Here is a 22455-nt window from a genome sequence, read left to right on the forward strand (position 1 = left end):
TGGTGCAGAATAAGGGTCAGACTACCACCAGGGTCATAAAACTACCCAAGGAAATGACCCAAACTCTTACGAATGCCTTGTGCGTTTGGGCGCCGAAATGTTTAAGAATACGACCCTGGGAGGCTTCTGTATTGCGTCTTCAGTAATTGTGAAAGTAATAATTTATCTCATCGCCGTTCCACCTTCACGAGTCGGGTAACAACGAGTCTGGGAATATTCAAGAAGGTCACCGCGGCTTGTCCTCAGGGAAGGCATCGTCATTTCGCGGTGTTGTGGATGAATCCGAAGGGGTGGAGCTACAAGGCAAGAGGGAGGGGAGGAAGGGGTAGGGATTAAGGAGGGGGCGGAGAGCAGGGGGTGACGCCTCAAGGCTGCTCTGGTATATATGTACACTCATGTTCATCAGTCCTTGGCGGTTATTACCTGTGCGAGGGTCCAGCGGTGCAGACCTCAACCCCGCCTCCGGCCGCCGCGTGCTGCAGCCCCCAGCACACACATACACACACACACACACATCCTGCTCCGGCCCATCAGTGCCCAGTGTCTGCCCTGGCTGTGCACACGTTCCCGGTCTGAGCTCCAGCCTCGCCGACGCTTCTCTCACTCACCTTTTTATGAGGTAATTGTCTCTCTCCTGAAGTGCCTGTGCGAGTGACTTGTGACTGTGGCCTAGGCGGGGAGGAAGGGGACGTGGTGGGTATGTTGCGAGTGTGTGGTGCGGTGTTAAGGTCAGCACCGGGCCCAGCGAGGAGTGTGATTGTGTGTCTTACGATAAGGATGAAAACAACTGATTAGGAAGTGATTGAGCTCATATCCTTTTTTTCTGCGGTGCTTGAAGGCGCCTCTTTCCTCCCTCGCTGAAACATGCATTGGTACATCCCTTAGAATTTCCGGGTTTTACTTACTCTCCTCTTAAGGGGCTATTACACTGGGCAAATTTTCCGTGGATCTTCAGTCAAACCACGATTTCCGCTGGCGTGGTTCTCATATTTCCGTGGTTTTCTGACGTGTCCACGATCTTCCAAAGCTACGGTATTACTCACCATCATCAGCATCAGCAATAACAAGAAACAAATGAGAACCATGCAGCGGAAATCGTGGCTTGACTGAAGATCCACGAAAAATTAGCCCAGTGTAATAGCCCCTTTAAAAATCCGCCCCCAACTGTCACTAGCGCGGTGCAGTACAGTGACCGGTTCTTGTTATATACCTGGACTTTCAGCGTTTGTGAGGGAAGACGTTGGTGATTACACTCTTAGGTATTGCTCTGGTGAGGAGGATGCCGTGTGGTGAGTGTCGGAGAGGGAGCCGCGCCCTGCACCAAGCGGGATACCGGGACGTTAGGTTGGCAAGACAAGACCACAGATTTATTCAAGGTTCCTCAATAGCTCGCTGACATGTGCAAACTTTGACCATTCCAACATAACTCCATAACTTGACCACGCGTGTGTAAGGCTCGTGTAGTTGGGGCTGTTGCTTTAGGTTGGCAAGACAAGACCACAGATTTATTCAGGGTTCCTCAATAGCTCGCTGACATGTGCAGACTTTGACCATTCCAACATAACTCCATAACTTGCCAACACGCGTGTATAAGGCTGTAGTTGGGGCTGTTGCTTTAGGTTGGCAAGACAAGACCACAGATTTATTCAGGATTCCTCAATAGCTCGCTGACATGTGCAGGCTTTGACCATTCCAACATAACTCCATAACTTGACAGCGTATGTGTAAGGCTCGTTTAGTAGGGGCTGTTGTAGTGGACACGGGAGCTGCGGGATTGGCCATAGATTTATTTAGGGTTCCTCAATAGCGTGCTGACAGGCTTTAACCATTGCTACATAACTCCATAACTAACCACCAGTGTGTGTAAGGCTCATTTAGTTAGGGATGTTGTAGAGGCCCCAAGTCCAAGGGTCCTCCTGAAGACGCCGGACCCTGAGTGGCGTCGTGTGGTCGGTCGTGTGGTCGTCCAGCGCCGTGGCCCCGCATAGCGTCCGTCCATCATGTCCAAGGCAAAGCCAATGTTGTACTAATTTAGGTTATAAGGATGTCGTTCGTGTTCATAGGTGGCGTGTGACGTCAGCCTCCGTCAGCCAGACTCGGCAAAACAGTGTGTGGGACAGCAGGAGTGTGTGTGTGCAGCGCAAGTGGACCGCCCCTGCTGCATGGCGTTCAGAGGTTCCTGCGCGGGTTTGGGACAGTTATGTACAGGCAGTGATGGGTTGTTTTTATCCTCGTGTGTCCTCGGGAAGTCGGATTTTTTCAGACAAACGTGTGGCTCTGAATGTGGAGGAGGATGTTTGGTGTGGCAGTGTGTGTGTGTGTGTGACGAAAAGAAGTCGGACCTTTTAATTGAGACAACCACCAAAATCTCTTTATTTGATCCTTGCGCGGGTGTCATTCGGTCCTTATATCTTTATCGTATTATGTCATCCTTTTCCAAACAAATTTAAGGAATTGAGATTAACTTTTTGTCCATGGAGCTCTCCGATAAAGAACCAGACCAAGAAGAAACACCTGTCAGGCAACAACAGCAGTCTTACACCCTCACAGCGCGGCCGAGACTCCCGCCCCAGAAACAACCTTGGCGTGCCGAGCTGCACCTAAGGCCTCAACTATTCGTTTACGTCTATGACGATAATGCCTCGCGTTCACCGTCTCCATCTGTGGCCATTAGAGAGTGACAGTTCAGATTTTATCCGTCTCCGAACCACTCTGGCGGCAGTGACAAGGGTGGGCTCGAGGGTTGGGGAGGGCAAGGGCATAAGCTGGCGGGCTTGGCCATAAACATCAGCTCTTTCCTTTCCCCGCTTCAGCCATAACGGAACCCGTGGAGCGGGCGTCGTATGGCTGCTCCCCGCCAGTGTCGACAAGACTGGTCAAGGCTGAAGGGTCGCCCAGAATGTTACATTAAACTTTTACATGCCTTGTAAAGCTTCATGCTGGGAAAAATGTGAACCTCGGCCACGAGAACTTGATAGAAAGCTGACGTCAGTCCTGGAGTTTAATTTCTCCCGTTGACCTTGTGATAACAAGATGCCAGAGTTCAGGTGACATTTGGGCGGCGTGAACCTTCCCTCCCTTGGCCCAGATCTCCTCAAAACTGGAGGCGACGGTCAAGGCTAACCGTGAATTCTTGAGAGTGCTCGCCGCTTGCACTGCGAAGCCTCACGACTACTTCCGACACCCTCGCCTGGCTCGCCCAGCCGCACGTGCCGGGAACGTTGGCTGCCGAGGGGGTGTGCCGGCGGCCCCCGACTCCCGGGCAGGTGGCGGGCGGCTCGGCCCCCGGGGCAGAGGACTCACTGGTGGCAATGCGCGCCCCGCCTCGTCGCCCCCCCCCTCCCCCTCCCCCGGCTGCTGCTGTGGACCAAGACAACAATTGATCGGTGTGTTGCAATCGGAATTTCTTAGTACACTTGGTCACATCTTTTTTTCCGCGTGGAGAGGTCCGGGCGAGGGGAGGGGCTGGGCGGTGCCTCGGCCACTTTTTTGCGGCCTGACAGAGGCGGGAAAACTCCCGGCCGGGCGGACCCTGCCTTGCTCCGGCTCCTCCCAGCCACCTTGCGTCTTGTAAACTACCTGACGCTTTAGACGGCATCACCAAGGCCTCGGCGGTGCTTTTGGATGTATGGAGGTATGTGGAGGGCGATCACTGGTTCCTCCTCGCCGCCAGTCTGCGTTGCGGTGAATGATGGGTCAAGCCGCAGACCTCGCGGCCAGCACGTGTGTCATCTGGCACGAATTACTGGAGTGGTGTTCACCGTGCTCGGCGGCGCATCACGGAGTTGCCTGAGGGGCGGGAGGCGGGGGCGGGAGGAGTGCAGGGCCGCCGCACTGGAGTGACCCCGGCTTTCTAGGGTTCCAGGGGGTGGGAAGGTCATGGCACAAGGATCTAAAAACTCAAAAAGTTCATGCACGTGTGAATATATGAATAGATAGATAGATAGATTTATACGTATATGTACATTTTATTGAGTGTAATTAGTATAGGAGGGAACCTTTCCTCATTATCTCTGTAAAGCTGACGTGACGAGCGGCAGGGCGGCGTCCGTGCCCGCGCATCGCCCCGGCGTAATGCTCCGGGCAGCGGCCACACGGTACCGGCCTCGCTCAGTAACCCGTTCAGTACACACCTCGCGCCGCCGGGAGCCTCTTCCTCCTAGGCCCCACAGCATTCTGGTCACACGCGTTTGTTGTTTTTGTGTTATGCAACCCGCGCCTTGGCGACCCGCTAGGGAAGATGCGGCGCTGCTCCACTGCTAAACAAGTAACAACACCGTTTTATGCAGATCTAACGTAAACGCGGCACTAAGCGGCTGCCCTTATTCCTCCGGCGCAGCAAGCAACAGACGCGACGGAAATTAAGATGCTTTCATGAACTCATCGCCTCCTTGAATGCGTGTCGTCTGCCTTGCGACTATTTCTGTACAGCGACAAAGACTGCATTTGTAAGAAGACTCGAAGGCTCGTATGCTCAGACGCTTGCAGATCTCACAACAATTACTGTCGAGGGTCACAAAGGGGATTCGTCGGGTTTTCATGAGTGTTTCTTACATTCATGGTGCAAAGGCCAAGTCAGACTATCACTAGGCTCACAAAACTACGCACGGGAATACAAACACAACCACTACGAAACCCTTGCCGAATATTGATGTGTAAGCTCCAAATGACTGATAATATGACTCTAAGACTTATAGAAAATACTGATTGATTATTTACCTTATTCACTCTTTAAATATAAGGAGACTATCACTAGGCTCACAAAACTATACGCAAGGAATACAAACACAACCACTACGAAACCCTTGCCGAATATTGATGTTTAAGCTCCGAAATGACTGATAATATGACTCTAAGACTTATAGAAAATACTGTTTGATTATTTACCTTATTCACTCTCTAAATATAAGGAGACTATCACTAGGCTCACAAAACTACGCATGGGAATACAAACACAACCACTACGAAACCCTTGCCGAATATTGATGTGTAAGCTCCGAATGACTGATAATATGACTCTAAGACTTATAGAAAATACTGTTTGATTATTTACCTTATTCACTCTCTAAAATCTCTCTTAAATTCTCTCTAAAATTAGTCAGAAAAAATGGGTAATACATTGTCTGTTTGTTGAGAAAGGTCACGTTTAAATCAGTGTCCTTAGCGTGGTCGAACTCTCTGTCCCATCGGTTAATTGGTATTCTCACCCGCCTCCACCTCTCCCATTAACCATTTCCCAGGGTTAAGTTAGGTTAGGTTAGGTTAGGTTAGGACCCTGCAGAAAAGGAGACCAATCGCGTCCTAGGTAGTGTTTCTGTAGGTTCATGGCACAAAAGAAAGGTCAAACTACCACCAGGGTCATAAAACTACCTCTGCAAATGCCCAACACTGCCATGAAAGCCTTGTCAAATGCGTGCTTGGGCGCTGAAATGTTTAAGAATATGGTATTTTGCCCCTTCCCTCACACATCCCTTCCTGGCACATCACCTTCCGAGTCACACCCTTCGCTTACACCCTTTCCAAGCACACCCCTTCCTGCTCACACCTCTCCCAGCACCCCATGTCAAGGAAGGCGACTCTGGATCGAACTTGCTTGATCCTACTGACCCCCCAGGACGCATGACGGGACTGCTCTACATCCCTTGCGACACCATGCACCGCCTTCTCCTTCCTCTTTCTTCTTCCTGTTTTTCTACGTATATTTCTTTGTATTGGCTTCATAAACTAGCTGGTGACGAGAATGATAAAGACATGTTCCTCTTCTTCCCTTCTACTTTTGTTCTTTTTCTGATTTCATTTCCTTTTTCCTTATCCTGTTTTCCTTTCCCATATTATATAAAAAACAAACATATCTATGCCCTGGATGCATGTTCGTCTCGTCCTTGGATAAAACTACAGAAATCCGACCTGTCTCCACCCCACAAAGAGCGTCGCTAATTGGCTACGACACCTTGCCCAGTTCGTACGCATCCTTTCAATTAGTATTCGTGTGAGGGAGAAGAAATTGCCTCAGAAATATAATCGTATCCACAGTGATCTGGATGTGTGGCCTGGGAGTGAAAGCAAAGAGAGAGAGAAAAAAAGAATTAGTTGTTGTTGCTGTCATATGCCGGCCACGTCTGTCTGTCTGTCTGCCTGTCTGTCTGTCTGTCTGTTTGTCTGTTTGCCTATCTGTCCGTCTGTCTGTCTGTCTGTCTGTCTGTCTGCCTATCTGTCTGTCTGTTTGTCTGTCTGTCTGCCTATCTGTCTGTCTGTTTGTCTGTCTGTCTGTCTGTCTGCCTATCTGTTTGTCTGTTTGCCTATCTGTCTGTCTGTCTGTCTGTATGTTTGTCTGTCTGTTTGTCGGTCTGCCTATCTATCTGTCTGTCTGTCTGTCTGTCTGTCTGCCCCCCCCCCCCCTCTCTCTCTCTCTCTCTCTCTCTCTCTCTCTCTCCTCTTCTCTTTTTTTCTCAATTTTCTCATTTTTCTCTTTTTTTCTCTTTTTTCTCTTTCTCTTTTATTCCCTCTATATCTATCTAACTACCTATCTATCTCTCTATCTGTCTATCTCATAACAAGCAAAGTCGAATACATCCCAACTTCAGGAAATAGTCAGTTTTTCGCTTGTTTATTTTATTTTTACTGCCGAATACGATATTTTGAGATTCTTATAAACGATCTCTAACCTTCGTATCTAAGAGAATAATTGCCATGCAGTTACATAATCCTTCACACATTCAGAATTTTAAGACAGCCTGACACACATTGATCAAACATTTCAGGCCTGACACACACCTTCCTGCATTTGATAAAGCTCTCGTTTAGAGGTGAAGGGCATATCTTTTGAGCATTTCTATGATCTAATCTTGCGTGCGCAGTACGTAAAATCCTGCCCAGATGAATTAGTCACGAGGCTCAAAATAGACAAGGTGAGGAAATTGGAAGTTATGAAGGAAATGGCTAATTCCTATTTTGAGGCCTGCGGTAGGACGAAAAGGCCTGTAGTTAAAAGCAATAGAATGCGAGTGAAGTCCCTAGAAAGATTGGCTCAGGCGTCGCCACCCCCCATGGTGCGATTAGCCAAGCATGGCCTTCAGCCAAAAGTAACCAACATTAAGCACCGCGTGCGAAGACTGGAAATTATGGATCGCGACCGTATCAGGGTAATAAGTGGCACAAAAATGCTGCAGCAAGACAAGAAAGTGCCCCGCAGCATGTTAATTATGGTAGAAATCAGGGTTCGCCACTACCTGTGCTTTCCGTGAACGGCCAGTCTCGCGATGAGGCGCAGAATCCATGACTAGTGGCCGGAACCGCCACAAACCAGTACGATGAGCGGTTGAATTTGAGTATAGGTTGGGTAGGAGACCGAGAGGTTACGGTGATGAGGGATAGTGGTTCTACCATTTGTACACTGAGGCACAGCTTAGCTAGGAGCCATGAATTCACAGGCAAACGTAGAAAAATATGTCTGTTGAATAGCGCGCCAGTGATAGCTCCTGAAGTCAAGATAAAAGTCAAGTCACCCTATTACACAGGCTGGATCATGGCGGTGACACTCGAAACACCGCTCTTTGATATAGTAATTGGCAACATTCCCGGAGCTACTAACGGGGCGAGTAAAAAGTGTCCCGATTTCCGACCCAACAACTGCTTCCTCGACCCCAATAACTGCCTTCATATATAGTTATCGTTAAAATGGTTAATTATTGGTGTCTCTTGCCAATAGCTATGGCTCAGAAACCGGCAACTATGAGGCTCTGAGTACGATAATTTGGCATAGGTGACACTCCCGCTTGCGTCAGTCGAGGAATCTGACGTGAAATCCATCTCTACACAACCCGCATGGATGAAATCACCGGGGGGGGGGGGATGTGAGTTCGGGGTCTTGCTATGAAATGTCAAGAGGTCGGTGATCTCAGACGCTTCCACCTCCCACTTCAACTATTCCCAAAGGCCTAAAAGGAGATTAATCAGGTTCTTCTATGTAGGTACTCTTCCAGGGTCATAATACGGAAGAAGGGTCAAACTACCACCACCATGGTCAGATAACTACCCTTGGAAATGCCACACCCAACCAAAAAATCCTTATATGAAAGCCTTGTCAAATATGTGTGTGTGTGTGTGTGGGGGGGGGGGGTATGTGTGCTTGAACGTGAGAATGTTTAAGAATGTGACCCAAAGTTTGTTCACGAGTACTATTCCACTGCTTACGGTACAAAAGATATAGCTCAAACTACCACCGCCAAGCTCATAAAACTATACCCCTTGAAAGTACCCCCCAAAAACCCCAATACGAAAGCCTTGTCAATTGTGTGTGTGTGCTTGAACGTGAATATGTTTAATAATATGACCCAAAGTTTGTTCACGAGTACTATTCTATTCTATTCTACCAATCTATTCCACTGCTCACGGTACAAAAGATATAGCTCAAACTACCACCGCCAAGCTCATAAAACTATACCCCTGGAAGTACCCCCCAAAAAGCCCAAATACGAAAGCCTTGTCAATTATGTATGTGTGCTTGGACGTGAGAATGTTTGGGAAGAATGTGTCCCAATTCTGTCCCTCAGTGGTCTGTCATGGCACGCGATCTCTCTCGTGTTCTTGCGGCGATTTCCGAACGCTGGAACTAACCGGATTGAGGTTGAGGGTTTTGCTGCAGTCCTTTGTAACTCCGATACCGCCTTTTTTTTTTTTTTGGGGGGGGTCAAGTACACCAGAAAAATCCAGCATTGTGTAGTGTGTTACTCTCTCTCTCTCTCTCTCTCTCTCTCTCTCTCTCTCTCTCTCTCTCTCTCTCTCTCTCTCTCTCTCTCTCTCTCTCTCTCTCTCGTCCCTCCATTCTATTTTTCTCTCCTTTTCATCCTCCTTCTTTCCTCTTTCTTCCCCCTTCTTCCTCTCTCTCTCCCTCTCTTTCTGCTCTAGTTTTTACTCTCCTTCTTCTCTAAAGGGTGGGGGGTGGGGGGGTAGGGAGAGGAGGTGAGAGGCGGAGGGGGAGGAGGAGAAGTGGGGGAGAGGTGACAGGTAGGAAGGTGTGGTGTGGGTTACAGTACTGGGATTCCCCTTCTCTTATACTGCCCCTCCCCTCCCTCCCCTTTCTCCCTACTCTCTCCTCCTCCACCTCTCCTACCTTCCTCTCCCCTCTTCCCCTGTCCCTCCCTTCCTCCTCTCCTCTTCTTCCGCTCTCTCTTCCTTCTCCCTTCCTTCATTCTACTTTTTTTCCATTTTTCCCTATTCTTTCTATCCCTACGCCCTCCTCTCTTCCTCTGCTTTCTCTTCCTTTTTTATTCCTTCAGTTTACTTTTTTCTCTCTTCTTTCTACCCTTGCTCCCTCTCTCTCCTCCTCCCCCATCTCTCTTCCTGCTCTGTTCTTTCCTCTCCCTCTCTTCTCAACCCTCATTTCTTGTTTCTTGATCCTATTTATCTTTCCTCTTCTTTCACATTGCTCGCTTTTTTCGTAGTCATCCGCCCGACTTTTTATTTTTTCTTTATTTTCTGCATCTGCCAAAATCCAGATTGTGTCGGTGAAGTTGCGTGTGTGACCGTCGTGTGATACAGTCTTGCGTTCCTTGTAGGTATTTTTCTTCAGTGTAGTTTAGGGAATGAGAGGCGTTTTATTAGTGCCCACAAGAAACAGGTGCCTCGGGGTAGCTGTGTGTGACGGACGGACTGAGGAATGACATGAGAGGAAAAGAGGTACCGCCGATCCGGACTAGCGAGGGGAAAGAAGGCAGTGAGCGGAGTGACCGGCGGCAGCGCGTGAGCCCGAAACAAGTGCAGAGTCGGCCACGACCACATGCTGTTGTTAGTGTCGGGGCCGCCGCGATGATGTGGGTTTGCCCTCTGTTATCCAATCTCACTGAATGAATAGATGGCGTGTGTGTGTGTGTGTGTGTGTGTGTGTGTGTGTGTGTGTGTGTTCTATGGCTTCCCGGTGCCCCGGTAGGTATGGCAGGGAAGTAAGGGCGTATGTAGGGCACACGTGGCCTCGTCACTTCCTCCGTGCCCGGCCGTCGCCTCGCCACCGCCCCCAGCGTGTGGCGGTGCTGGCGGGGCGGCGTGGGGCGTGAAGGAAGGCGGGTGACGGAGACGCGTGCTGGAGGCAGGTGCCGCGGGGTGCATGGGTGGCGCGGTGCAATGCAGGAGCTGCTACAGTGTCCGCTGACCCCGGCGTCAGGCTCCGCACGCCGCGCGAGCTCCTCCGCATAGCGGTCATTGACTCTCAGTGAGACTCTCAGCGGGCCCTGGAATAGGCTCCTGACGTGGGCGGAGGGTGCAGTTGTTGCTCCTCCCGCGCTCTGCCGCCTGAGCCGACGGGAAGGAAGATCGCAGTCAGTGGTCGATGTTAGGGGGGAGTGCTAGCTCAGGGTCACTCACTGCCATAACGCGGTCAGTGGAGCCACTCGTACGGGCCGCCGGGGACCCAGACACTGGCCCGACACGTCACAGTTCAGCCTCGTAATGCTTCTCGTCACCTCTCGGGCGTTGCACCTCGGCGGCGGGTCGGCGCTGTGCTTCACACGCACGGATCATAAACAGAGTGCTGCCGCTGTTATCACCGCCGCCTTTTGCACGAGTTTCGCCGCGATGAACAGCGCGTCACGGAGCGAGGCAGTGATGTAACAGCAGGACGTGCGGCCAGCGCCAGGGACAGCGACCCACATCGTGCCAAGCCGGAAAACAGGACCTCAAACAATACAAGTAAATAAACGTATGAGCGAGAGGTCAGGAGGCGAGGCGTTGGGTGGGGAGGGGCAGAGGTGAGGGCAGAGGCTTAGCTTAAAACGTCCGCGACTCCATCTGTCAGTAACATGACAGTGGCAGCGGCCAGGCCATCCGTCACTCCCTCCCAGGCACCGAGGACGTGTGCATGGCGACGCCCCTGCCCCGGCCCCCCACCAGCCGTCCGCACCACACGGAATGTCCCGGTGGTGTTCAGAGCAGGGCACGCGTCCCTCGGGGCTACGCAGCACTTTAAGGGGAAACATTGCAACAAGTGCAAAGAACCAATGCCAGTTAGGTTTTGGAGTTGTCTAAAATTAATACTGACCAAGAACTTAAATCTTAGGAGCATCATAACTTCTGCCTATTGGGTCAACCTACGACTGTGAAAGTACAACAGGAAAAAAGTAGTCAGGGAAGTACCTCACCCCTTGCCCCACACCCACACTATCATGCTGGGTCACTGCCCTCCCCACGTGACCTCCCAGACCACCTCATCCCTCCCTCTCTTTCCCCCGCCCCGCCTCTCCTCCGTCATCTCTGATTACCCATCCTAACAGTCGGATTGAGTCTTTCCTTGAATCATGAGTGTCACAACCACAGGAGGCCATGACGGTGATCTGCCTCCTCCGGAAACTGATCGGTATTGTTAGTCACTTTCGGCTCTCATATCAACCATTTCCAAAGGCCAAAAAGGAAATCAGTCGGGTTCTTTTAAGTGGTATATTAGGTTCACGGTACAGAGGAAGGGTCAAAATACCACCAGGGTCGCAAAACTACCCCTGGAAATGCCCCAAACTCCTAGGAGAGCCTTGTCAAATAGATATCGCCGAGTCGGTGTAGCAAGAGGCACGTCGAGTGAGTCAAACCTTCAACTGTGGACACTAACAATTAACTCTTCGATGCAGTGAGCGGCGCGGAACTCGAAACTTACACTGAACCTTCAACCTGCAATGGAAAACGGAGTCGATGCATGCGCTGTGTTAACAAATATAGGACACGTAAATGACATAAACCTTGGTCACCGTCGATCGCTAGTTTCTGAGCTGCCGACAGGAAGGCATCACTGTCAAAGACGTGACTGGGAGGGCGTGGCGGGGGCGGGAGAGGCAGCAGCAGCGCCCCCCTCCCCGCCATACATCCTGCTCACACTGCAACACGCCGCGGCCTATCCTCCCTACCGCAAGCCAGTTCCCATTCGGCCTCAGGCAGGAGAGCGCTTGGAATGCGTTTTCCGATGAACACTCTCGGCCTGCCCCCACTGAGCATGGCAAGTGGGTTGATATGTGTTCGTTACCCCCTCAGGTACGTGTCCTGCAGGCAGCGGTGAGTGGTGTGAGGGACCGAGCGAGGCGCCATGCACGTTAGTGAACACAAGCGTTATGTAAGTGATGACAGTGCGGGAACTTCAGGCTGGCGGTGTGCGTGCGTGTGTGTGTGTTTGTTCCCCCGAGCCAGTCATGAGGTGGGAAGTGACCGTTCTTAACCTATACTTAAGTGAAAGGCCCGTGTGCAAAGAGTATGAGGGAAAGGAGGTGCAGAGGAAGAGCGGAGAGGGACGAGGAGGAGGAGGAAGAGGAGGGGCAGGTGGAGGGAGGCGGGCGGCACGGCGGGGCGGCGGTGCTGTTTGTCATCTGCTGGTCATTGTGAAACTGGGCTAAGTGTGGCTTCCCTGGAGCTGCTCACTTCATCCGCTGTGCCCTGGCGGTGTGCCTCGCCGGACACGCCTCCCCGCTGTCACAGGATCGCCCCAGTAAATACGTGAAGCTTGAGCACTGCGCGGAACGGTGGTACAAGCTGAAGGCCACTGAGAAACGAAAGGTTGTGAAACGAGACAGTCAGGGATGTGCCTCGGGGATGACCAGTGTGCATGTGTTGTGTTATGTATACTGTTGTGCTGAACGGTGTTTTCGTATTTGTGTTGTACGACCGAGCGTGAACGTGAGGCGATTTTGGAAAGGAGGCGGAAGGACGAGGAGGAGGAGAGAGGGAGAGAAGTGAGTGAGGAAGGAAGGAACCTCTCCGAACCGATTGTGAGAAGTATTCCTCTGACCTCTCTCTCCCCTGCCGCCCTGTACCTGTCTGCCTGCCTCGGCGCTACCCTATTCACTCTTCCACGCTACTACCACAGAAATGAAAGATACGAGAATATGTTTACCTTCATCCTTTTCTGACATCTCCAAGGCATCAGAGCTAATCTATCTGTTTGCTTAGAGAAACGCTTCCTTACTCAACACTTCCACCCCTTAATACAAACAAAAATACACTAGTTTACGTTCATCTGCATCCATTTGTGACCTCTTCAATTCATCATTCAAGCGGAGAGTATCAAGACACCTCCTCTCCTCCCGAAACGGACTGACCTCTTTTTCTGACCTCTCGTTCTGTTTTCTTTTGTCAGGGGCAGCGTCTATAGCGGACTGATTGAGTATCGGGGCGTTCTGTGCTTGGCGCCGCAACTGGAGGGTCATATCACCGTTGCCAGATTGTCGTACTCAGAGCCTCGTATTCACCGGTTTCTGAGCCTTAGCCAGAAATATTGCCAAAAACGCACCAATAAGTATATACGCAGATATAACGATAACTATATGTGAAATAGATGATGCATAAACTGATCACACATGCGTTGATATATATTATGAAATGTTTTGCGTGAGTGATGATTCTTTCTCATTATTTTACTCAGAGGGACCTTTAACCTAACCTAACCTAACCTAACCTAACCTAAGAAACATGACCCCCGCAGCTACCGGGTTAAAGACACAGATATACGCACCAATTCGAAACCTTCCCACACAGTCACTCCCGGGCATGCTCATTGTCGCTGCAGTCCCCCTCCCTCCCCCCACACCTTCGCCAAACCATAAGCGGCATACTGTGCGTCCGTGAAACTCATCGTATACTTCTACTACAAAAACTTTCACTCCTTATACGTATAGGCGATGGCAGCAGCATTAATAAGTATGTTTTTCTTTCTCTAACGTTTATTACGAGCTTTCACGTCTATATAAGTGGCGGTGGGGTGAAAAAGCGATAAGGAAAACTGAGAGGGGAGTGGAATGGGACGTGATGGTGTGTGGGGGGCGGACTACCCGATTGACCCTTTCCCCGAGGTTGGCTGGCGGGCGGGCGTGCTTGGGCCTACCGGTAAGAGAGTGACCGCCTCCAGCCTCCAGCCCCGGGTCCTTATTTTCATAGACTTTCGGTGCTCACAACAACTGTTTCTAAAGGCATAATGGAAGAAGGAAGGGAGAAAAATAGGTGAGGAAAGAAGGAAGGGAAAGAGAAAAGTGGAGAAGCGGATGAAGGAAGGGAGAGAAATGGATGAGGAAAGAAGAAAGGAATAGAGAGATGTGGAGTAACGAAAGAAGGGAGTAAGAGAGAGAGAGAGAGAGAGAGAGAGAGAGAGAGAGAGAGAGAGAGAGAGAGAGAGAGAGAGAGGTTATGAATACGCGAAGAATATTGACGTAGAGAAGAAAAAAAATGGATGGCAAAGAGTGGCATTAGACGCATGGTAGGTTTGTAAGGCATCACGCACCCCTAAACTCTTGTCACTAATGATTGTTTTTCTTCTTCACAGGTAAGAGGGACTCCACATGGGCAGAAGGCTGTGTGTTGTGAGTAGACCCGTTATTTTTTTTATATATTCGTGTGTGTCCCAATGAGATGGTCCCAAACTACCCCTGGAAATGCCCAAAACTCCTACGAAAGCCTCGCCAAATATGTGTACTTGGGCGCCGAAATGACCCATGGACCCCTGAGGCCTTTCGTATCCCGCCGGTGGTTGCTGGGGAAAGAAAGGAAGGCGGTGGGTTGGCTGGGTTCACGGCCGGCCCAGACCATCGCGGGGTTCACTGCACGAGGAAACTATGGGGAGGAAATGCTCATATGCGCCGCGTGTGTGTGTTTCTGCAGCCGCCGCGAGCATGTGTAGCATCATAACAAGCTGATCCGGCGGTGGCAGTGACCTTGGTGGTGTAGCGGTGGTGGTGTTGGGACTTGGTTGTTTTTGCTTGTGTTATTTTGTTCGGGCGAGGTTTTGCGTTGTGTTGTGCTGTGTTGATAGTATTGAGAGAGAGAGAGAGAGAGAGAGGGAGCGGTGGGACTGGTGGGGTTGCTTTAATGAGAATCCAGCAGGTGTTGCTTTAACCATATCTCTCTCTCTCTCTCTCTCTCTCTCTCTCTCTCTCTCTCTTTCCTGTCATTTTAGTTATTATTGTTGTTGTTGTTGTTCTTCTTCTTCTCTTCCTTCTTCTTCTTCTTCTTCTTGTCGTCATTGTCTTTCCATTTCTTTGTTGTCCTCTACTGCATTTCCTCTTCTTCTCCTTCTCCTTAATTCTTCTTCTTCTTCTTCTTGTCGTCCGTGTCTTTCCATTCCTTCATCGCCCTCTGCGGCATATCCTGTCCCCGTGGCCGCCGCGTGACTCGATCCTTTCCATCTGAGCAGCGAGCGATTCCCAGCCTTACCTCGAGTCCGGGACGAGAGGCGGGCTGGGGCAGGGACGGAGGGAGGAGGCTCGAGGGAGGACCTCCAATGTTGCCAGCCCAGGCGCACACTGACGTCACTTCACTTACGCAAGGCTTGGCATGGCGACGCTGAGCGGAGGAGGAGGAGGAGGGGGAAGCTGTGGCACGCGTAGTGGAGTATGTGTGCGTGTGTGTGTGTCCGTGGTGCTTAGAAGCAAGTGGAGTGTCGCGTGTCTCGGGTCTCGCTAAGACACCTTCCCCTCCCTCCCTGCCGCCTCCTGGTCTCTCGAAGGTTATACATGAAAGTTCTCTACTGCTCGCCTGGACGCAACTTCGCATGTGTTCATTACATCGCAATAGAGTAACTTACTGATGATTTGCTTACTATTAGAAGCCCTGCGCCGGGTGTTGAGAAGAGGCGTGATAAAGTAACGTTTTGCAGATTCTGACTATAAGGCTCGTATTCTTAAACATTTCCGCGCCCTAGTACACATATTTGACAAGGCTTTAGTAGGAGTTTGGGGCGTTTCCAGGGGTAGTTTTGTGACCCTTCTACTGTACCATGAACCTAGAAGAAGCACTCATGAGAACCCAGCTGATCTCCTTTTTGGCCTTTGAAAGTAGTTGATGTGGGAGGCAGAAGTGTTTAATAAGACCAGCCTTAATTTCTACTAGATTGATATTAGTAACGGTCTTTAATGAATGACTGGGCCGTCACTTATGTTACTCGCGTTCCTGAATTTTGTGGGTAAAAAAAATGCCGCTGAGGTGTCGTGCAAGAAGTGACACACCCGTATTCTTGAACGTATCTGTAGCTGGGATCTGCATGGACCGTTTTGTGATCCTTGTGATAGTTTTACACGACTTCTGCGCCATGAACGGGAAAATCACCCATGAAAACCCGGTTAATCTTCTCTGTGGCCTTGGGAAATAGCCGTTCTGGGAGTCTGATACGTTTAAAAATATGGACCACTGTCTGACGCCACCAAGAACTGTTCCTTCGTCATACAGTAAGACAGGCGGCGCCCCGGAAGACTGGGATGCTGGGCGCTGCGTCAGGTCCATAAGGGATTGATTGATTGATAGTTTATTGTTGCAAGTAAACAACAAAGGAGAAGGGAGGAGCTGCCATCCCAACCCCCAGGCAGTACAGAGTGTGATCATACAGCTAAGGATACATATGGAAGTAGCACCAGGAAACTAAAAAGATACAATGGTAGGGAACAAGTGCTAAGGGGAGGACGCCCAGCCATGAACGGGGCGCTGAATGGGTCAAGGGCAGCCACAGCGACCCACCACGGACAAGGTGTGTTTTTATCGCGCCGTCAGACTCGTTTCTCCATCCTCCGACGCGCCTAGTTTTCTCTGTTTCGCATAGAGGATATAACCTAATTAACATAAAGGTGTATTTACTATATGGCTTAACAATCATTGACGAGTGTAAATAGAAGGTATAGAGGGGTGCGCCAGCCTCCGTCACTTCCCCATCTCCTGTCACGACGCCGGAGGGAAGTTCCAATTATGCGGCCACATTTTTTGACGGCTGAGTGAGTCCCGCGGCCGGAGGGAGAGGCCGCCCGGGGATGAGGGGAACACGGCAGCCCCAGGGCGTCCCGTATACAGCGGAGACGTGCCCTACACTACAGGCGCCCAGATGTAGCCCCGGTGATCCCTTGTGTAACGCCGACATGTTTGCTGGCGATCACTTGCGGCGACACGGAAAAGTCAAGCATTGTTAGCAGAGGCAGACTCCGCTCTCTCGTTCCCTTACACACCGAAACTTGTACCAGGATCATTCACGGAAGATGTTGTGGTTCGCCCATCGTAACATAACTGAGATCATTCATTCATTCAGCTGAGGAAGGTGATGTACAGAGGGAAGGGGAGAGGAGGAGGAGGAGGAGGAGAAGACAGTCCGTGCTTGTGTAGGGCACCATGTCACCGGCGTCGTGTTGCTAAAGGTCCATGTTTTTAAACGTATCGGGCTCCCGTGACGAACGTTTCTTGAGGCCGTAGAGAAGACTGACCTGGTTTTCATGGGTGATTGATTTTCCCGTTCAAGTTGCAAAAGTCGGGTAAAACTATCACTGGAATCACAATACAGTCTATAAAAGAAAAACCGGCAACTTCCCCCGAGATGCTTATCAAACATGCGAACCGAGGTGACGATATGTTTATAAATACCACCTCCTTTTTTCTTTTTACTCGCTCTGAGATGAGGAAACAACGCGACCGAGTGAAACAAAGACCGCATAGAAGCGTGTAGTGTGAGTCAAGGAAGGAACTCATTGATGAAATCAGGGTCAAGGTCGCCGAATGTGACCCGCACCACCCCTGCGCCCACAGCTAGTCATGCTCTGCTGCAACGGCTCGGCGCTCAGGTTCTCGTATTCCCGAACATCTCGTCGCCCAAACACACATATTTGACAAGGCTTTCGTAGGCGTTGTGGGCATATCCAGGGGTAGTTTTATGACCCTGGTAGTAGTTTAACCCTTCCTCTATACCGTGAATGTGAAAAAAACCTAATTAAAACCCGATTAATATCCTTTTCGACCTATGGAAATAGTTGACGTCGGAGGTGGAAGCGTCTGGGAATGCCGCCGTGGCAGGACCCGTGACGCCGCTGGGGCCACGCTCAGCTTTCAGCATAAGGAAAGGTTGTGCTCAGCTAACCAAAGATAGAGTTTGTCAAGGATGTGAATCTTGCTGGAGCCGAGAGTTGTGTCGCAAGGGAACGAGTTTTAAAGGGAATGAGATCTTGTGTTGAGAGAATGAAATACGGAGAAAGGAAGGAAATAGAAGTGGAAAGGAGAAGGAACAACATTAAGGAGGAAAAGGGAGAATTGTACGGTAAAAATTGAAGAAAGAAAGATAGAAATACAGAGAAAGGAACAAAATAAGAGAGAGAGAGAGAGAGAGAGAGAGAGAGAGAGAGAGAGAGAGAGAGAGAGAGAGAGAGAGAGAGAGAGAGAGAGAGAGAGAGAGAGAGAATTACATAGAATTACATAGAAAATCAGACCACACAGACTCCATGGTCCAGACTAGGTGAGATAATAGGCAGGGAGGGAAAATGTAGAAGAGAAAAGGAAAGAAAAATAATATAAATGAAGAAAAGGGTGATGTGAAGGAAAGAGGAGAGAAAGAAAGAAGTGGAGGAGGAGGTGTGGAGGAAAGTGGAGGGGGAGGGGGGAGGGGGAGGAGGGGTGATCAAGGTTGAGGAGAGTAAACAAAAGGTGGCTGAGAGAGAGAGAGAGAGAGCAGCAAACAGGCCTGTCATGTGCACAATCGCCACCTCTGACATTCTCTCTCTCTCTCTCTCTCTTCCTCCTTTTTTCCTCTCCTCTCTTTCCTTCATTTCTACCTCCTTCTGTCTCTCTCTTTCTCCTTTTTTTTTCCTCTCTCTTCCTCTCCATCATTCTCTCTCTCCTTTCCACTTTGTCTCTTATTTTCTTTCTTTATCTGTATTTTATTTCCTTCTTCCTCGTTTTTCCTTTACATTCTTCTTCCTTGTCCTTCTTAAATGTTGTCCTTCCTTCCCTTCCTCCCTCCCTATCATCAGTTCTCCCCTCTCCACTTCATCTCTTTTTTCCTTTCTTTCATTTTCTTCCTCTACAATCCTCTCCCTTTCCGGTCTTCTTCCTAAATGTTGCCTCTGTTGTCCCTCCCTCCCTTCCCCCCTCTTTAACATCAACCCAACCTTACGCATATCACCAAATGGGTCAACACCGACGTTCTCCCCTTGACCTTGAGCGGGCGTTATCGGGGACAGCATTAACACATTACAGAACTCCAGGGAACGAGATTACGAGTCCATGTAACACCCTCACACACACACACGCAGACTCACACTACGCAATAGCAATTAAACCAAGCCGAATGCACCGCTGAGCTCCTCTAGATCTCGACACCTGAGCAGCATTAATGTGGCTGATATAAACACATTAGGCTCAGGTTTAAGCCCCGCTGATATCTATATTTAGTGCACGACGTTGGTTGGAAACATCTCACGCGGCGCGGGGGTTTGTAATCGTTTCATGGGGATAATATTTTTTTCATTGAGTGTCCACGAGTGTTAGTGTGACCCAAGAGTGCATCATTTTACCTCATTATCTCAGACGCATCCGCCTCTCACGTCAACTGTTTCCAAAGGCCGAAACTGTGATTAATCGGGTTTTCTTGAGCGTTTTACTCACGTTCATGGTGCAGAAGAAGGGTTACACTACCACCAGGGTTATAAAAATACCTCTGGATATGCCCAAAAATCCTACGAAGAAGGGTTACACTACCACCAGGGTCATAAAAATACCTCTGGATATGCCCAAAAATCCTACGAAGAAGGGTTGCACTACCACTAGGGTCATAAAAATACATCTGGATATGCCCCAAAATCCTACGAAAGCCTTGTCAAATGTATGTGCTTTGGGACCGAAATGCTTAAGAATAAGGCCCTCCACGTTACATCTCCCCGAGGCAACCACCCGCCCGCCCAAGCACCCACCCGCATCGCCCTTTCTAGCTGTCTCATCTACCTGCCCCGCCGTCCCGCCAGAGGTCATTCTCCGTGCGTCACCTCAACTCCACAAGTGCCCATCCCATCCCGTTTGATCCCCTACTTGTTGTCTTCATTCCTAGCTCATCAGCCAACTGGTTCGGACTGGAAACGTTTCAAGAGAGAGTTGTTTACTTTTTCACACATTCTCTTTCTTTATCTGTATTTTATTTCCTTCTTCCACGTTTTTTCCTTACATTCTTCTTCCTTATCCTTCTTAAATGTTGTCCTTCCTTCCCTTCCTCCCTCCCTATCATCAGTTCTCCCCTCTCCACTTCGTCTCTTATTTCTTTTCTTTCATTTTCTTCCTCTACAATCCTCCCCCTTTCCGTTCTTCTTCCTAAATGTTGTCCCTGTTGTCCCTCCCTCCCTCCCCCCTCTCCAACTCCTCGTCATATTACCTCCATGCCTTACCGGCCACCTAAGAGCCCTGTCATCGTAAAGAATGGATCGCCTCACTTCGTTATGATGCCTTGGAGATGGGCAGCCCTATCCTATGCATTCAGGCGCCTGGTAAGAGAGTGCTTGTCATGTTATCCCGACACCCTACAGGGTTGTGCAACTTATACAGACGAGGAATTGATTGAACGATGTCCGCGAGGAGTAAGTAGCAGCAATGATCCAATTCTTTTTTAGGGGTGAGACGCTTCACCTGTATGTTTGGTAGACTTACTCTCGTTTGAGGACTGCAAAGTGAAGTACCTCGCCTTCCATCACAAACTTGAGGTCTTCGTGCTCCTTGTGATAGCCAAACCCGGCTGTCAAAAGCGGTGCAAGAGTGTCCGTCTAGGAACAAGGATGCCCCCCGATCTCTCCACTTGCAGGACAGGGATGGTACTCTCAGGCGCTTTCACCGCCCACATCAACTATTTTCAAATGTCAAAAAGGAGACTAAATGGGTTCTCATGAGTGCTTTTTCAGGTTCATGATACAGAAGAAGGGTCAAAGTATTACCATTATCATAAAAGTGCCCCTGGAAAGCCCAAATCTCCTATGAAAGCCTAGTCAAATGTGTGAGATTGGGCGGCGAAAGGTTTGAAAATATTGCTCCAGGACGGGTGAGCTCAGGAACCGCGGTAGTTCTCAAAGTCCTGGGACCATGGAGGATCCCATTCATTGCGGTGAAGCCGCCGAACTGTCATTACCTGTCATTCTTAGGGCCGCAAGATGTCGGTACCCGGGCGAGAGAGCCAACGCTCACCGCCTCAGTCACTTCCTTCAGGCCAATTCTCATTCATTATGGCGGTGTTGTTTTTATTAGCGTACATTATAAACACTTGCCTGCGCCATGACGGGCTGGGGTCGAATACCATCCAGGCCCCTCAAGCAAGCCTACCGGCGCTATAGGCGTAGACGTAAAAAAAAAAAATAATAAATAAAAAAAAAAACTTACTGGTGCAATAGAACCATTTCGTAAATACTAATATATTTTTTCTACATACTAAATGAAAACAAACCAATTTCGAGATTTCGCAAGCTTATCACGCCACTAATTCACTGATGTTTCTTTTCCTACATGTTTATCTGCCACGAACCAACGCTTACAATCATAGTATTCCTAGTTTTAAGTCTTAAAAGCTCTCTGTAAACGTTTCCGGGATTGCAATACAACACATGTAAATCGGTTTGAGCAACAGCTTTGATTAGCAATTCTAATGGTCTCCCAGGAACTGAAGATGAGTCTGCTACAGTCACTCCACACCGGGGAAACCCAAGTGGCCTGTGACTTGACCAGCTTGACTTGACTTAAAACCTGACATTTGACAGATATCCGCCATCTTGCGGCCCTACGAATGACAGTTAATGACATTTCGGCGGCTTCACAGGTCAGGCAGGGGCTGATGTCGACTCTACCAATCATGCCTGGGACATCTATTTCAAAGTCTCGTAGAAGTTGTAGGGATCTCCATGGATAGTTTCATGACCCTGGTGGTAGTCTGTCAAGGTTGCTGGGCCGTGAACAAAGAAGAAAACACTCATGAGAACCCGACTAATCCTGTTTGCGTGTTCTTAGGAAATAGCCGCAGCGAGAGTGGAGAGAATACGAGTCCTGCTGCTTTCCTTCCTGCTGGCTGCATCAGACTCCCTGTGTAGCCTTTCCCATTAGAACGTTGCTGGTGTAACTTTAGGCTCGCCTGTGCCCGCGGTCATGATACTCAGAAGGGGAGGAGACGTGTTACACAATCAAGAAGTCCTTGTGTGTGTGTGTGTGTGTGTGTGTGTGTGTGTGTGTGTGTGTGTGTGTGTGTGTGTGTGAAAAACAAACAACACTGCTATTACTACTATAGGAAGATGATACAGAAAAAATAGAAGAAAAAAATAATAAAAGAAAAAAAGAGAAAAAGAAGAAAAAAATAAAAATCCACAACTTCCAGCACTCGGTTCTCCCTGTTAACCTTTTTACCATGAACCAAGCGAAAGGAAAGTTAAGTAAACCCAAACCAGTATCAAAATTACCTCCAGCCCCGCCACCAACCTCTGCTACCGTCACTAGTACCAACACTCCCACGCCTACCGCCGCTGCCTTCAGCCAAAAGCCATTGTCATTGGCTCATTGCTGCCACCCGACCCACCGAGCACCGACACACCACCACCACCACCACCACCACCGACCGCTGTGCTCTCCGCCGAAGCAGGAAGGGCCGACGATCAGGATCTATCTGGCTTACGTCGTCTCGTGGAGGTTATGGAGGCCCCTGCGGCGGTTCTCTCTCCCCCTCCTCCTCGCCGGGGA

General features: G+C 49.7%; 1 protein-coding gene across 17 annotated transcripts in view; it reads left to right on the forward strand.

Annotated features, from left to right (window-relative positions):
• Positions 1–404: 404 nt before the first annotated feature.
• The window catches only part of LOC126987719 (sodium bicarbonate cotransporter 3-like), a 76685-nt gene continuing 54634 nt past the window's right edge, over positions 405–22455 (forward strand). For 11 of the 17 annotated variants that reach the window (XM_050844947.1, XM_050844936.1, XM_050844948.1 and 8 more), the window contains exon 1: positions 405–619. The gene's annotated coding sequence lies outside the window, so the exon portion shown is untranslated. The remainder of the gene's footprint in view (positions 620–22455) is intronic. The other 6 variants (XM_050844946.1, XM_050844956.1, XM_050844953.1 and 3 more) reach the window with 1 other exon arrangement.

The sequence above is a fragment of the Eriocheir sinensis genome, chromosome 66 (genome assembly GCF_024679095.1).
Source record: "Eriocheir sinensis breed Jianghai 21 chromosome 66, ASM2467909v1, whole genome shotgun sequence".
NCBI classification, from domain to species: domain Eukaryota; kingdom Metazoa; phylum Arthropoda; class Malacostraca; order Decapoda; family Varunidae; genus Eriocheir; species Eriocheir sinensis.